The 14,488-nt window shown below is 42.4% G+C and overlaps 1 non-coding gene across 1 annotated transcript; it reads right to left on the reverse strand.

Moving 5' to 3' along the window:
- Nucleotides 1-778: 778 nt before the first annotated feature.
- LOC130460341 (small nucleolar RNA R71) lies at nt 779-883 on the reverse strand. The gene has a single exon (XR_008920234.1). It is a non-coding gene; the product is annotated as a small nucleolar RNA R71 (small nucleolar RNA).
- Nucleotides 884-14,488: the final 13,605 nt, after the last annotated feature.

A 14,488-nucleotide genomic window follows, 5' to 3' on the forward strand; every position in this document is an offset into this window, starting at 1 on the left:
CGATCCTAACTTCCCTTGCTACCTAGCTAGTGGACCTTAGGTTATTTTTGATTAGGTGATACGACTTAAGCCTGTCAAAATTTGGCGCCGTTGCCGGGGAAACGGTTTTATTTTCTGTTGTTGATTGCTTATCCTAGATTATTGTTTGTTACTACTCAAGGAACTCACGTTCCTTGAGACCGAATCTCACATTGTTTTGTTGTCTTTGTCTATGCCCAGGACCGTAGGTACTAGTAATCTTACTCCATTCGATCCTGAGCCCGAAAGAACATTTCGTAGATGAAGAACTTTCATTGCACAGTGTGGGAATTACTCTGATTCTGATCATAATATTGGCGATCTTTTTCCTTTAGATACAGATTCAGTTTCAGAGATAGAGATGGGTGACGAAAATCTGATGCCGCCACCTACCTTACGGCTTACAGACTATTCTAAGCCAAGTCTGTCCGTGCTACCAAAGGCGATCATGCCTTCTATTGCAGCTGAGACCTTCAAGATTGAGCCTGCATTGATTAACATGATCGAGAGACGCCAGTACGGTGGGGAACCAGGTGAAGATCCGAATCTTCACATTCAGTCCTTCATCCAATATTGTTCCACCATCAAGCAAAAGGGATTGACTCCGGAGCAGACTATGGAGATACTTTTCCCGTTCTCTTTGAGTGGGAAAGCTAAACTGTGGATTAATGGGTTGAATCGGGCGGCTTTGAAAATCACTAATTGGGAATCCTTGGCTCTTGCTTTTTATGTTAAATATTTTCCACCTGAGAAAACGGCTCGTCTGAGGGGTCAGATATTAGGTATCTCACAACAAGCGGATGAGAGTTTGTTCGAGGTCTGGGAGAGATTCAAGGATTTGCAAAGAGAATGCCCGCACTGGGAGAGATTCAAGGATTTGCAAAGAGAATGCCCGCACTGAGAGATTCAACAACCAGGGTTTGAAAGATTGGTTCTTGATTCAGCAGTTTTATAATGGTCTGGGCAATGAGTCTAGATGTTTGTTGGATTCAGCTGCCACTGGGAGGTTCATGCAACTTGAGGTGCCTAGAGCTATGGAGGTGATTTAGGAGATAGCCATTCACAATGCCCAGTATGGAAATCCTAGAGGTCTATCTTGTTAGGTTATGATACATATGACAATTCATAAATCCTAATAGAATTAGGATTTCCCGCACACGCATCGTACAAGCCGTGCACCCGCGCAGGCCTTGCGGCCCACGACAAGCGCACAGCCCATGTGCGGTGCTGCGTGCGCGCGCGCGCCTTTCGCTGGGCCTGCCTTGCGCTGGGCCTGGTCGAGGCGTGCGTTGCTGCGTGCGGCTCGCTGGGCGATGGCCTGGCTTCGTGCTGGCCCTTCGTCTAGCGGGCCTCGTCCGATGCTAATTCGTACGATACGCTTCCGATTAAATTCCCGATTCCGGAATTCATTTCCGATACGAACAACATTTAATATTTCCGATTCCGGAATTAATTTTCGTTTCGAACAAATATTTAATATTTCCGTTTCCGGAATTATTTTCCGATTCCGATAATATTTCCGATTCTGACAATATTTCCGTTTCCGGCAATATTTACGATTCCGGCAATATTTCCATTTCCGATAATATTTTCCGATACGTACCATGTTTCCGTTTCCGGCAACATCTACGACTTGGATAATATTTATATTTCCGATACGATCCATATTTCCGTTTCCGGCAATATCATCGTTTCCGGAGTATTCATTTCTTGCCTGTGACGATCTCAGCTCCCACTGAAACCAAGATCCGTCGATTCCGAATATCCATAGATGGAGTATTTAATGCCATTAAATACTTGATCCGTTTACGTACTATTTGTGTGACCCTACGGGTTCAGTCAAGAGTAAGCTGTGGATTAATATCATTAATTCCACTTGAACTGAAGCGGCCTCTAGCTAGGCATTCAGCTCACTTGATCTCACTGAATTATTAACTTGTTAATTAATACTGAACCGCATTTATTAGACTTAACATAGAATGCATACTTGGACCAAGGGCATTATTTCCTTCATATCTAATAGGGGTGGTAAGCATGATTTAAATTCTATTGAACAATTAACTGCCCAATTGACTGCTTTACACTATAAGTTTGATAATATGCAAGCAGCCAATACTCAATCTGCCCAACCTGCTAGTGTAGCTGCTATGAGTGCCCAACCTGCTACTGTTTGTGAAAGTTGTGGAATGTCTGGTCATTATGCGCCGGAATGTAGGAGCTCTGTTGAACAGTGTAACGCATTTCAATCCTACAAACAAAATAACCCATTCTCCAACTCTTACAATGAGGGCTACAAAAACAACCCTCTACTATCCTACAGGAGCAACAATATCCAGAACCCTCACCAAGTCCAACATCCACCACAATAACCATACCAACCCTATCAACCACGGAACAACTACAACAAACAGTCTAGTGGACCACCTGGGTTCCCTAGACAACACACATCACCTCCACCACCACCACCTCAAACCACACAGCCTGACCCTATGCTAGTAGAGATGAGAAACATGATGCTACAAATGCAAAAATCTCTAAGTGAAAAGGATGCAAAGATTGATGCTCTTACTGCTCACAACAAGATCACTGATACACAGTTGGCACAGATGGCTACTACTATTGTAGGGAGGCCACCGGGCCAATTTCCTTCACAGCCCGAAAATAGGGAGACTACTAATTCAATTACATTGAGGAGTGGTAGGGATTATGATGGTCCTTCTATGCCGGTTGAGGTTCATTCCGGGGTGTCTGCTAGTGATCTAGTCACTGAGGAAATCCCGAAAATAGTTATGGATGAAAAGGAAGCTGAAAAGGTAGTTAATGGGAATGAGACTACAACTGAGGTTAAGAAGGGGGCAGATATTCAAGTACCGCCTATTGCACTCCCCTTCCCAAACCGACAACTCAAGAATAAACTAGACAAGCAGTTTGGCAGATTCTTTGAAGTGGTCAAAAATTTGCAGGTAACGGTTCCTTTTACTGAATTAATTTTACAGGTTCCTGCTTATGCTAAATTCATGAAAGATATTTTGACCAGGAAACGTGCTTTTTGTGAGGTAGAGACTGTAGCTTTCACTGAGGAATGTAGTGCTTATTTGCAAAATAAGTCTCCACCTAAACTTAAAGACCCCGGGAGTTTTTCCATCCCATGTAACATTGGCACTGTATTTATTAATAAGGCTCTATGTGATTTAGGTGCTAGTGTGTCTGTCATGCCTTTGTCTGTCTATACTAAACTGAATATGGGTGAGCTTAAGGTTACTAATATCACTCTACAAATGGTCGACCGTTCTGTCAAATACCCCTTAGGTGTTTTAGAGGACGTCCCTGTTAGAGTAGGTAAATTCTATATACCTGTAGACTTTGTAGTATTAGACATGCAGGAGGATTCTCAAATTCCCATAATCTTAGGTAGACCCTTCCTTCACACGGCGGGGGCGGTAATTGATGTTAAAAGTGGGAAATTGACATTGTCTGTTGGGGATGATAAGGTGACTTTTAATCTGAATAGTGCCCTAAAAAGTCCCATGCTAGAGGAGGAACAATGCTATCGCATAGATGTAGTTGATTTTATTACTCGTGATAACGTCTCCCAAGTTCTCGAAAGAGATCCCTTGGAGGCAGTGCTTTGTTGTGAATCTTCTGCAGGTGATAGCAGTTTTTAGAGTGCTGAAGTGGATTCTCTGGAGTTGGCTCTTAATGGTGGAGAATCTGGGCCGGAGAGCACCAAATTGAAGAGGTTAGTTCCGCCGGTTTATTCTGTTAAAGAGGTAAAGAAACCCGAACTTAAGCCTCTTCTTGCTAACCTTAAGTATGCGTTTTTAGATGATGAACAACTTTGCCCTGTGATCGTCAGTACTGCACTTGATGCAGACCAGTTATCCCAACTTCTTATTGTGTTGAAAAGGCACAAAAGGCCATTGGGTACAGTATTGATGATGTAAAGGGTATTAGCCCTGACTTTTGTATGCATAGGATACATCTAGATGAAAATCATAAACCATGCATCCAACCTCAGCGTCGTTTGAACCCTGTCATGCAAGATGTTGTAAAAGCCGAGGTTATGAAATTGCTTGATGCGGGTATTGTGTATGCTGTGTCTGATTCTAAGTGGGTGAGTCCTGTTCAGGTAGTGCCTAAGAAAGGGGGGACAACTGTGGTGAGAAATGAAAAAAATGAGTTGATACCAACTAGGGTAGTCACAGGTTGGCGCATGTGTATTGATTATAGGCGTCTTAATGTTGCTACTAAAAAGGACCATTTTCCCCTTCCCTTCATTGATCAAATGTTAGAAAGGCTGGCCTATCACAAGTTTTTCTGTTATCTGGATGGTTATTCTGGTTTCTTTCAAATTCCCATACATCCAGACGACCAGGAAAAGACCACCTTCACCTGTCCCTATGGTACCTTTGCATATCGTAGGATGCCTTTTGGTCTGTGTAATGCACCTGCTACTTTCCAACGTTGCATGATGAGTATCTGTTCTGATTTTATTGAGTCTATCATGGAAGTGTTTATGGATGATTTTAGCGTCTATGGTACTTCTTTTGATGCTTGTTTGTTAAATCTGACTAAAGTCTTGAAAATATGTGAAGAGTGTAATTTAGTTTTGAACTGGGAAAAGTGTCATTTCATGGTTACTGAAGGGGTGGTTTTGGGACATCTGATATCTGATAAGGGCATTCAGGTGGATCGAGCTAAGGTCCAAGTGATTGAACAATTACCCCCTCCAGTTAATGTGAAGGGTGTTAGAAGTTTTCTTGGTCATGTGGGGTTTTATCGTCGCTTTATCAAGGATTTTTCTAAAATTGTTAAACCACTTACCCAGCTCCTCCTCAAGGATGCCCCGTTTGTGTTTACTGATGCTTGTCTTGAGGCCTTTGACAGGATTAAACAGGCACTGATTTCGGCTCCCATCATTCGTTCTCCCGAATGGGATCTTCCGTTCGAGATAATGTGTGATGCAAGTGATTATGCAGTTGGGGCAGTTTTGGGTCAGAGAAAGGAGAAGGTTTTACATGCCATCTATTATGCAAGTAAGACCTTAGATGAAGCTCAAGTTAATTATGCTACTACTGAGAAGGAGCTTCTAGCCATAGTCTATGCCTTGGACAAGTTTCGCACCTATCTGATTGGGTCCAAGGTGATAGTCTATACTGACCATGCGGCTCTTCAGTATCTGCTCTCAAAGAAGGAAGCCAAGCCCAGGCTTATTCGATGGATACTACTGCTACAAGAATTTGATCTGGAGATTCGCGATAAAAAAGGGGCTGAGAATGTTGTTGCAGATCACCTGTCTAGATTGAGATATGATGATGGTAAAGTGCCTACACCGATCGATGACTCATTTCCGGATGATCACTTACTTGCACTTGCCAGTCAGTCACCATGGTTCGCAGATTTTGCTAACTACATTGTAGGGGGTATTCTTCCGGCCGATCTTACATATCAACAGAAGAAGAAATTCCTACATGATGTTCGGTTCTATTTCTGGGATGACCCTTATTTGTTTCGTGAGACTGCTGAAGGGTTGTCCAAGCGTTGCGTTCCGGAATGGGAAGTCCAAGGTATTATCAGTAGGTGTCATTCTTCACCTTATGGTGGTCACCATGGACCGGCAAAGACCAACGCTAAGCTGTCACAATGTGGTTTTTACTGGCCTACTATGTTCAAGGATGCACAGGCTTTTATTATAGCTTGTGATGCGTGCCAGAGGGCCGGCACTATTTCGAGGAGGTATGAGATGCCACAGAACGGGATCCTTGAGGTTGAGGTTTTCGATGTGTGGGGAATCGACTACATGGGACCATTCCCATCGTCCAAGGGTAACTTGTATATCCTTGTTGCTGTAGATTATGTGTCCAAGTGGGTGGAAGCCGTTGCCTCACCTACTAACGATGCTAAGACAGTCATTTCCCTGTTCAAGAAGATCATTTTTCCTAGATTTGGGGTTCCGCGCGCTTTGATTAGTGATGGAGGGTCACACTTACATGAGAAGCGTCTGGATGCGCTCCTGCGCAAGTATGGGGTTTATCACCGCACCGGGCTAGCCTACCACCCTCAGACGAGTGGTCAAGTTGAGGTCTCCAACCGGGAGATCAAATCTATCCTTGAGAAGGTGGTAGCGAAGTCTAGGAAGGATTGGAGCGATAAGCTAGATGATACTCTATGGGCTTACAGAACCGCCTTTAAGACACCTATTGGTACCTCCCCGTATCGGTTGGTGTATGGCAAGGCGTGTCACTTACCAGTAGAAATGGAGTATAAGGCTTATTGGGCAATCAAACAGCTCAACATGGATGCAAAGCTAGCCGGTGAGAAGCGGTTACTTCAATTGGGTGAGCTCGATGAATTCCGACTACAAGCTTATGATAGTGCCCGGATTTATAAGGAAAAGACCAAGAAGTGGCACGAAAATCACATTTTGCATAGAGAGTTCACGGTGGGCGACAAGGTTCTACTCTTTAATTCTAGGCTTAAGTTATTTCCTGGAAAACTTAAGTCTAGGTGGTCTGGGCCGTTCACCGTGACTATGGTAAGCAAGTTTGGGTCTATTGAAGTAGAGAATGATAATGTTGAACGATTCAAGGTCAACGGGCAACGTCTGAAGTTGTACCATGATGGGGCTACTGTAGGAGTGGTTGAGGTCCTTCACCTCAATCCCTCCGCCTCATAAACTGCATATTCAAGGTAACAAGGTCGAGCGGGACCTAGAAATAAACCAGCGCTTTGCGGGAGGCAACCCGTATTTCATTGCTTTCGATAGTTTAGTTTTTAATTTCTTTGTTTGTGTTTTGTAGCTTTTCCTTTGCTTTTGAGTGGTGAGGAGAGAGTATTACGGCTTTTTGGGTGTTTGATGATGTACAGGTTTAGCTCTTAAGTACGAAAAAGATAGAAAAAAATTCGTAAGGAGAAAAATTGCTCCTGGCCCGCCGGGCGATTGTCGCCCGACCGGGCGCGCGGAGAATGATGGAAAAAGTTGCTCTCCGCCCGTCGGGCATACCTTCGCCCGACGGGCGGCCAGATACGGGGGATGATTCGCCAAATTTTCCGTAGGCCCGACGGGCGGGAGCCGCCCGACCGGGCGCGTGCGGAAAGAAGCAAAAACGTCGCTCTTCGCCTGACGGGCGGCCCTGTGCCCGTCGGGCGGCTCACGAGCCACAGGCCCGTCGGGCGGGCGTCGGCCCGGCGGGCGAAGGGAGATTTGGCCGAGTTTAACCACGGGATTCCACCCTTTTCTCTTCACTTCATCCTCCACTCATCTTCTTCATCCTCTCACAAACCCCATTAACCTTCAAACCCTAGCAACTTCAAACTTCCATATCTCCCTCATCTCTCACTCAAATTCATCAATCCACATATCAAAATCATCCTCATCACATCCTCTTCAACCTCCACCAAACAAATTTCACCCTTTCTCACTCCCCACAAAAACCCCAATTCTCACCAAAATCTCAAAAACTCATAACTCTTCAACAATGGGTTCAAGGCCAAAAAGAACTTGCACGGGAGCAACAAGGAGACAAGAGGAGTCTTCCACAAGTCGTCCACCACCACCACCTCAGTTTGCACCGGATTCGGCTTTCCCGACCATGATTCTTGCTAGTGAGGAGCAACAAACTCGCCTTGCACACCTCAAGCTACGGAAGTAGTCCCTACTCGATTTATTTGTCAGAAAACTTTGCATGATATGGGTATCGAGAAGGATGTTAGGAGATTATTTCATGGGGTGGGCATGAAACATATGTTTTCCATGGTTAGGTTGACATTTAGGGATCTTACTCTTGAATTCCTTAGGTCGTTTAATGTTAGAAAGAATGGATACAAGGATGTCACTAGAGTTTCTTTTAGATTGTTTAATAATGATTATGATATGCCTATAAAGGATTTTGGTGCTATTTTTGGTTTGAATGTGGAGTATAATAGGTTCCCCGGGGAGGGGCATAACAATAATGAGGTATGGGGGAAATTGACTGGAGATTTCAATCCTGGTAGCATGCAACATTTGCACGCCTCTAGCGTGCAACACCCCGTCCCTTTTGTTTGGTTCAGGTTTATGGCTTTTATGAATTTCGGGAGGGACCAAAAGGAGAATGTGAGGAGCACAGAGTTGGAGGTGCTCGGGGGGTATTTGTTGGATAATAATGAAGGTTATAGGATGAATTTGGCCCATCACTTGGCCATGCAGTTGCTTACTACTGCCACCCACCGCTATTCGATCGATATTGCCTTAGGGGGTTTGGTCACCCACATTGCCATAGCGGTGGCAAACTTTGCTGAGAGGGACCATGCCGCGGTCCGGGGTAACAACCTGCTAGATTTAGAGTATTTTGGGAGCCTTTACAGGGTGCACTCTGAGTACGGGGAGCTTCTTCCCGGTCAGATGTCATGGATGTTCCAAAGGAACGCTCTCTTTACTCTACCAGACACCACCGGGCTCACCAGTTTTACTAGGGGTCAGCCCCATTACATATATGTAGGTGAGCAGGCAGCACCCTTAGCCCAGCCCCAGCCCCAGCCACAGCCCGAGGCCGCGCCTCGCACCTATTTCCGGAGGGGAGGGCGTAGAGAGAGGGGGTCGGGACAGAGAGGTAGTCCGGCTCCACAGGAGGAGCATGGGTCTTCAGAGGAGTTAGGGGCCATTCATGAGAGGCTGGGCAGACTTGAGCTCGGTTTCCATGAGTTCGCCGCGGATCACCAGAGGACTATGTTCCCTTTCTACGATCAGTACGCCAGGCAGGGCTACATTGCCCCAGATCATCTGCACCCTTCCTGGTTTACTTACCCCGCAGAGGGGTACGGAGCCCCCGGTTCCATGGGCACCTTCACGACTACCCACTACGGGGGTTTTGGAGCGGGCAGTAGCGGCTATGGTGGCCAAGGTGGTGATGATGATGATGGTGATGATGGCCAAGGCCATCAGTGATGCTGTTGATGATGATGATGGTTCGGTACCCCTTGAGCCAATGAGGACATTATCTGATTTGGTTTGGGGGGGGGGGTTTCACTTTACCTGTACATATTAGGTATGTTTTCCTTTTATTTCAGCATTTACTTATTGTTGTGTGATTATTTTGGTGTGTTTATTGCTTTCTAGGGTAGTTTATTGCTTTGAAAAAAAAAATACAAAAATACGTTCCGATGAATACAATATCATGCTTCCCTGTGCCCCTTGAACGAAAATTGTTTTGATTCTTGGTATTTGATGATGGGCAATGTAGATGTGTCAGCCATGATTTGATATTCGATTGTTGTGATACCTTAACATGAGTCAACTCTGACTAACTATTTGTGGACTTGGTGCTTGACTAGTTGACTTGGTTAGAATGTGTGATAGCTTCCTGGTGTGTCATTGATTTTGAGTATTGGTTTGCAACTATTAGTAGTGTTTTATGACTCATATACATGCACATTGTGGAGGACGAAGGCATTTTTTTCTATTTAGGTAACCTTCAGATGAATTTAGATATATTTGTTCCCTCTTTTTCTACCCGTGTTGTGCTTGTGCCCTTTATTCGGTGACTAACCACATTACAAACCCGTGATTTCCCCATTGGTTACTAGTCCCAAGCCTAGCTTGGGGGAGCTTATAGTAGTGAGGTGATGGAGTTGTAGTGTGGTGTATTTTTGAGCATTTTGAGTGTGGAGAAAAGGAATTCGTCTCATCATGGTTGTTGTTGAAAATGAGTTGAAAATGAAGGAGATGAAAGACCAAAATAAATGTGAAGGTTTCAAAAAGAAAAAAAAAGAGAAAGAAAAAAAAAAAGAGAGATTGAAAAAAAAAATTGAAGAAAAAAAAAAATTTACTCTCGAAAATTTCAAAGTATTATTTCACTCAAAGTTTCGTAAGTTCATTATTCCTAGGAGTGATTGGTTTTAATTGTGAAAAAGGCAAGAAAGTATGGTGTTGGTGTTTGTTGTTTCATCATGTGTTGAGTGGGAGGTTTATGGTCATCATCTTGAGGTTGATCATGGTTATTTAGGATTCATGCTCCCCAAAGCCAAGGCTTTAAAGCTCACATTATACCCAAATTTACCGCACCCTTACCTAAGCCTAACATTACAAGCTTTGAAGACCTTCCGACCTTTGTGCATAGAGTCGTACTAATATGAAGGTAGTTGTTTATCAATGCAAGTTATGACATGGCACATTCCGAGTCGACTACTAGGTTGATTGTATGTTTTTCTAGACACACGAGTGTTGTGAGTTTGGGAGGGCATTGTTCACTTATATGTTGGGAGGGGAGCGAACGGGTACATCTTTTATCCGCCACATAAATGAGTGACGAGTGTGTGAGCACTAGTCTTGAATTCCATTGTGCATTTGTGGTTCGCTTTGCGTGACGACTGTTAAGGTGGATTAGCGATTGAATGGATTTGATTGGTTGACATTGATGCATACTTATTAGATTTTACCTTGGATTATGTTCTCGTTTTTGAAATATGTTGGGGGTGAAGTTGATCTTGTGTTCATCGATGATTTCCTTGCTTAGGACAAGCAAGGATCTAGCTTGGGGAGGTTTGATATGTGCGTTTTATATAGTGTTTTCACCCCCGTCCCTTAGTACTTTTATGCGTCAAATGAGCTCCTAGGAGCCATTTTAGTACTAATCTGTGTATTTTAGTGTGCCTTGAGTTTCAGGAATACTTAGTGAGAAATTGGTCTTTTTAGGCCCGTTTCTTGATGATTTAGGCCACTACATGATCCCGAGGGAGTTCGGGACGACTTTTGTCAACTTACGGGAGCCTTAGATGTTCATGATTGAGCCCCGGAAGTTAGACTCGGTGTTGCGGACGAAGAGCCTCCCACCCGGTTGATCTCCCCTCGCCCATCGGGCGAGCAAGCAGCGAATCAGGACGTCAGAAGGCGCCCGACGGGCGGAGTTTCGCCTGGTGCCCATCGGGCGCCCATCGAAGCCAGCAGCAACGCATTTTCGCTCTTCGCCCGACGAGCGAGAGCCGCCCGACCGGGCGCGTGCAGATGGATTCGAAGTGTCTCCCTCCGCCCGGCGGGCAGGCCTGCGCCCGACGGGCGGGATTCGAGCTGGTCGCCCGACGGGCGGACGGGCGCCCGACCGGGCGACGACAACCCATGACGTCTCATGCGCGCGGTTTACTTAACATTTCCGGTTTTTCTTAATGCTTTTTGGGCTAAACTATAAATACACCCCTTAGTTAATTTATGGAGACATCTTATTATCTCATATTCTAGTATTAAACACTTAGTTTTTCTCTCTAATTTGTTCTAAACACTTAGTTTATTTTCAATAAAAAATTCAAGCTTTCATTTTCCATTGTTCTTCAATTAGGTATTATTCTTTATTTCAATTCTTTGTTTAAGCTTTAATTATGTTTTCAATCATGCCAATTGCTTTGTTTATTGTTAATATGCTTGAGTAGTTTAATTTCTAGGGTTTGGGGATCCATGAATGATATGAAGGGATATTGAATAATCATAATTGTTGGCATTACAATTGATTCCTATTGATTGGTTTATTCCACTATACAATTAGATTTGCGCAGGTTTAATTGTGGTAGTTATGCAATATCAAATTAAGATTCAAGAGATGCAATTTGATGTTTAGGCTTGTGTCAATAGGTGGAATTAGAGTTAATACGTAGCGAGAGCCCGTTAATTCTAAGTCTATGATTAATATCGATTTGAGAAAGCATGCTAATCTAATTAATTACTTTGTTGATTATCGTGATTGTTCATTGTTCTGGATTGTTATTTGTTGGTGAACCTATGCCCTAGATTCCTTAATATATTGATTCATCCTTGTTTAATTATCGTTCGTTGTCTTAGCATATAAACCACCAACCAATTCTTGTTCACAATAGTTTAGATTAATTAATTGATAGTAGAAAGAACGCCTGTTTTCCTGTGGATTCGATCCTGACTTCCCTTGCTACCTAGCTAGTGGACCTTAGGTTATTTTTGATTAGGTGATACGACTTAAGCCTGTCAGTCTACATCTCTGTCATCCATGCCTTCTCACAATAATGCTGGGCAAACAAAATGCTTAGCCACTAGACAAAGATTGGCTACTCCCCATAGCTCAAAAAATAACATTTCCAGAAAAATAAACATATGAGAAAGCAAGGGCTGCAAGATCCTGTAACAGGCCAAAACTTACCTTGTGCTGTGACCGTTCATCTTGAATAGATACTGTCAGTCCAAAAGGAATATGAGTTATCCTCACAGCACTGTTTGTAGTATTAGCATGCTGACCACCTGAACCCCTAGAGCGGTAAGTATCAATTCTCAAATCATCACTTCTCAATTGGACATCTACCTAAAGAAAAAATTTAAATAAACTCATTGTGTAAGTGTCACAAAGATTACGCCCTGCAATCCAGTAAAGCACAAATTCCAAACGATTCAAATTCTTACAGTTTGTAAAGTATATCTTGATAACACTGAAAAAGGCTCGGTTAGAACAAATTATTGTGTTTTGAACAAATTCTTATGTCCCTATACCCGAATTTATCCAAACTTGAACCTGAAAATTGCGTGGAACCGGACCGAACCCGTTTCCTACAAAAAGCATCCAAGCCATAATTTAAGCCATTATAATTTGTAAGAGCATATATATGTGCCTGAAATAATTTAAAGTTGTCAAATGGGTACTTAACTTTTTTTTTTTATCCATACCTGCTTTCACACAAATAATGTCTTCCCTACTTTGGGGTTGTTTCTCAGTTTTAATTATATCCTTCATTTTCTGGCAGCCTAACATTGACTTTGTATTATATAGTTTTGTTACTTATTAGTTTATTAGATTCAGTATGAAGGTACTATATTTGATTCTTGGTTGTAGAGTTCTACTTTGACATGTTTATGTGAATGGTGGTTGGTTTTTGCCAACCCTTTTTGTTGTTGTTTCTTTTTTAGCCTGTATGTTATCATGCAAAATTCACTTTTTCCAAAATTTATTTTGTAAAAAGAAAATGAAGAATGGCAGGAAGCTTTTCAGTATTAGTTTCACAACGTTGCTTGGACAAATTGTTGATTGGTATGGTCTTCCTAGACCCCTATATAGACAATACTACAAAGCCAAAAGAAACAAGTACAAGGTCATTGTGAAGCTTACAATTAACAAGGAAGAGTTACCAATCAAAGTTTATAGTAAACTACACAAAGACATTGCACAAGCCTCCGAAGATGCAGTAAAACAAGTAGTCAAAATTATACAGCAAACACATAATTTTGACGTTGATGATGTGAACTATGAAGTATGCATGCAACAAAGGAAAAGAAGGCGTATAACTGAGATTAAACTAGCCACGGAAGAGATGAGCTTCAATGATCTTAAGCGAAGCTACTTTGAAGTTTGTGATGAGAATAGAATTATCATACAACGTCTACAAAATTTAGGGGGTTTACGTAATTAGAGAAATATCTACTATGTCCAACTATATCGATAGAAATATGTTTTTAGATGTAGGCTGGATTTATGCTTGCACTCCCAATAAGTTTCTAAAATGTAAGCTGGAGTTATGTTTGCATTTCCAATGAATAACTGAGGTTACAATCTTATGTTTCCTCGAATGAACCTTATCTTTGTCTTCCTTTACTTGCCATGTATGTATATTTTGATCACAATAATATATTTCAGCACATAACTTTTGATGACCAGATTCATTCCTTTTAACTTTTATTCAAATACTTTGCGCCAGTACCCCGTGCTAAAAGAATTTTGTGCTCAATTTTTGCAGATTGAAAAATGTTTGGTGGTAAAGACAATGCCAAACATGCTCGATTGATAAGAAAACATATACTTGCCCAAAGGAGAAATCGACGAGCATTAGCCTCTTCTCCGTTCCCGAGAGAACACAGGGTCGCAATACAAAACTTGGAATCACCAAATGGTACAAAGTTTTATTGTATCTCATATTTCGAGTTGCTTGATTTCTTTGTTTAAAAAGTTTCACTGATCCCATTTCAATCCGCAGGTACTCGGCAAAGACAAATTTTGGGACTTAATGTCCAACAACAAATACACCAATCTGCCAGACTGCATATAGATGATGGTAAAGACATAGCTAAACTTGCTCGATTCTTAAGAAAAAATATACTTATCCAAAGGAGAAATGGACGCGCACCAACCTCTAGATCGTCGGCCATAGATGTTAGAAGACTGGTGACTTCTAGCATTGGTAAGGGTAAACTGAATAACAAAATATATGACTTATATTTGAAAAAAAAACATATATTTGTATTGATGTGCATTCAATAATATACATTTCATCCAACTGAAACAACTGAGAATCACCAAATAGCACAAAGTAGGAATTGTATCTCATTTTTGAAGTTGGTAGATTCATTTGTTTTTAAAATGACCCTGGTCACATTTCGAACCACAGGTATTCGACAAACACAAAATTTGGAACCTCATGTCCAACAACAAATACATCAATCTGGCAGAGTGAAAGTTGCTGATGGTAAAGACAACGCTAAATTTGCTCG

Source organism: Spinacia oleracea, chromosome 4, assembly GCF_020520425.1.
Source record: "Spinacia oleracea cultivar Varoflay chromosome 4, BTI_SOV_V1, whole genome shotgun sequence".
In the NCBI taxonomy this organism is placed as follows: domain Eukaryota; kingdom Viridiplantae; phylum Streptophyta; class Magnoliopsida; order Caryophyllales; family Amaranthaceae; genus Spinacia; species Spinacia oleracea.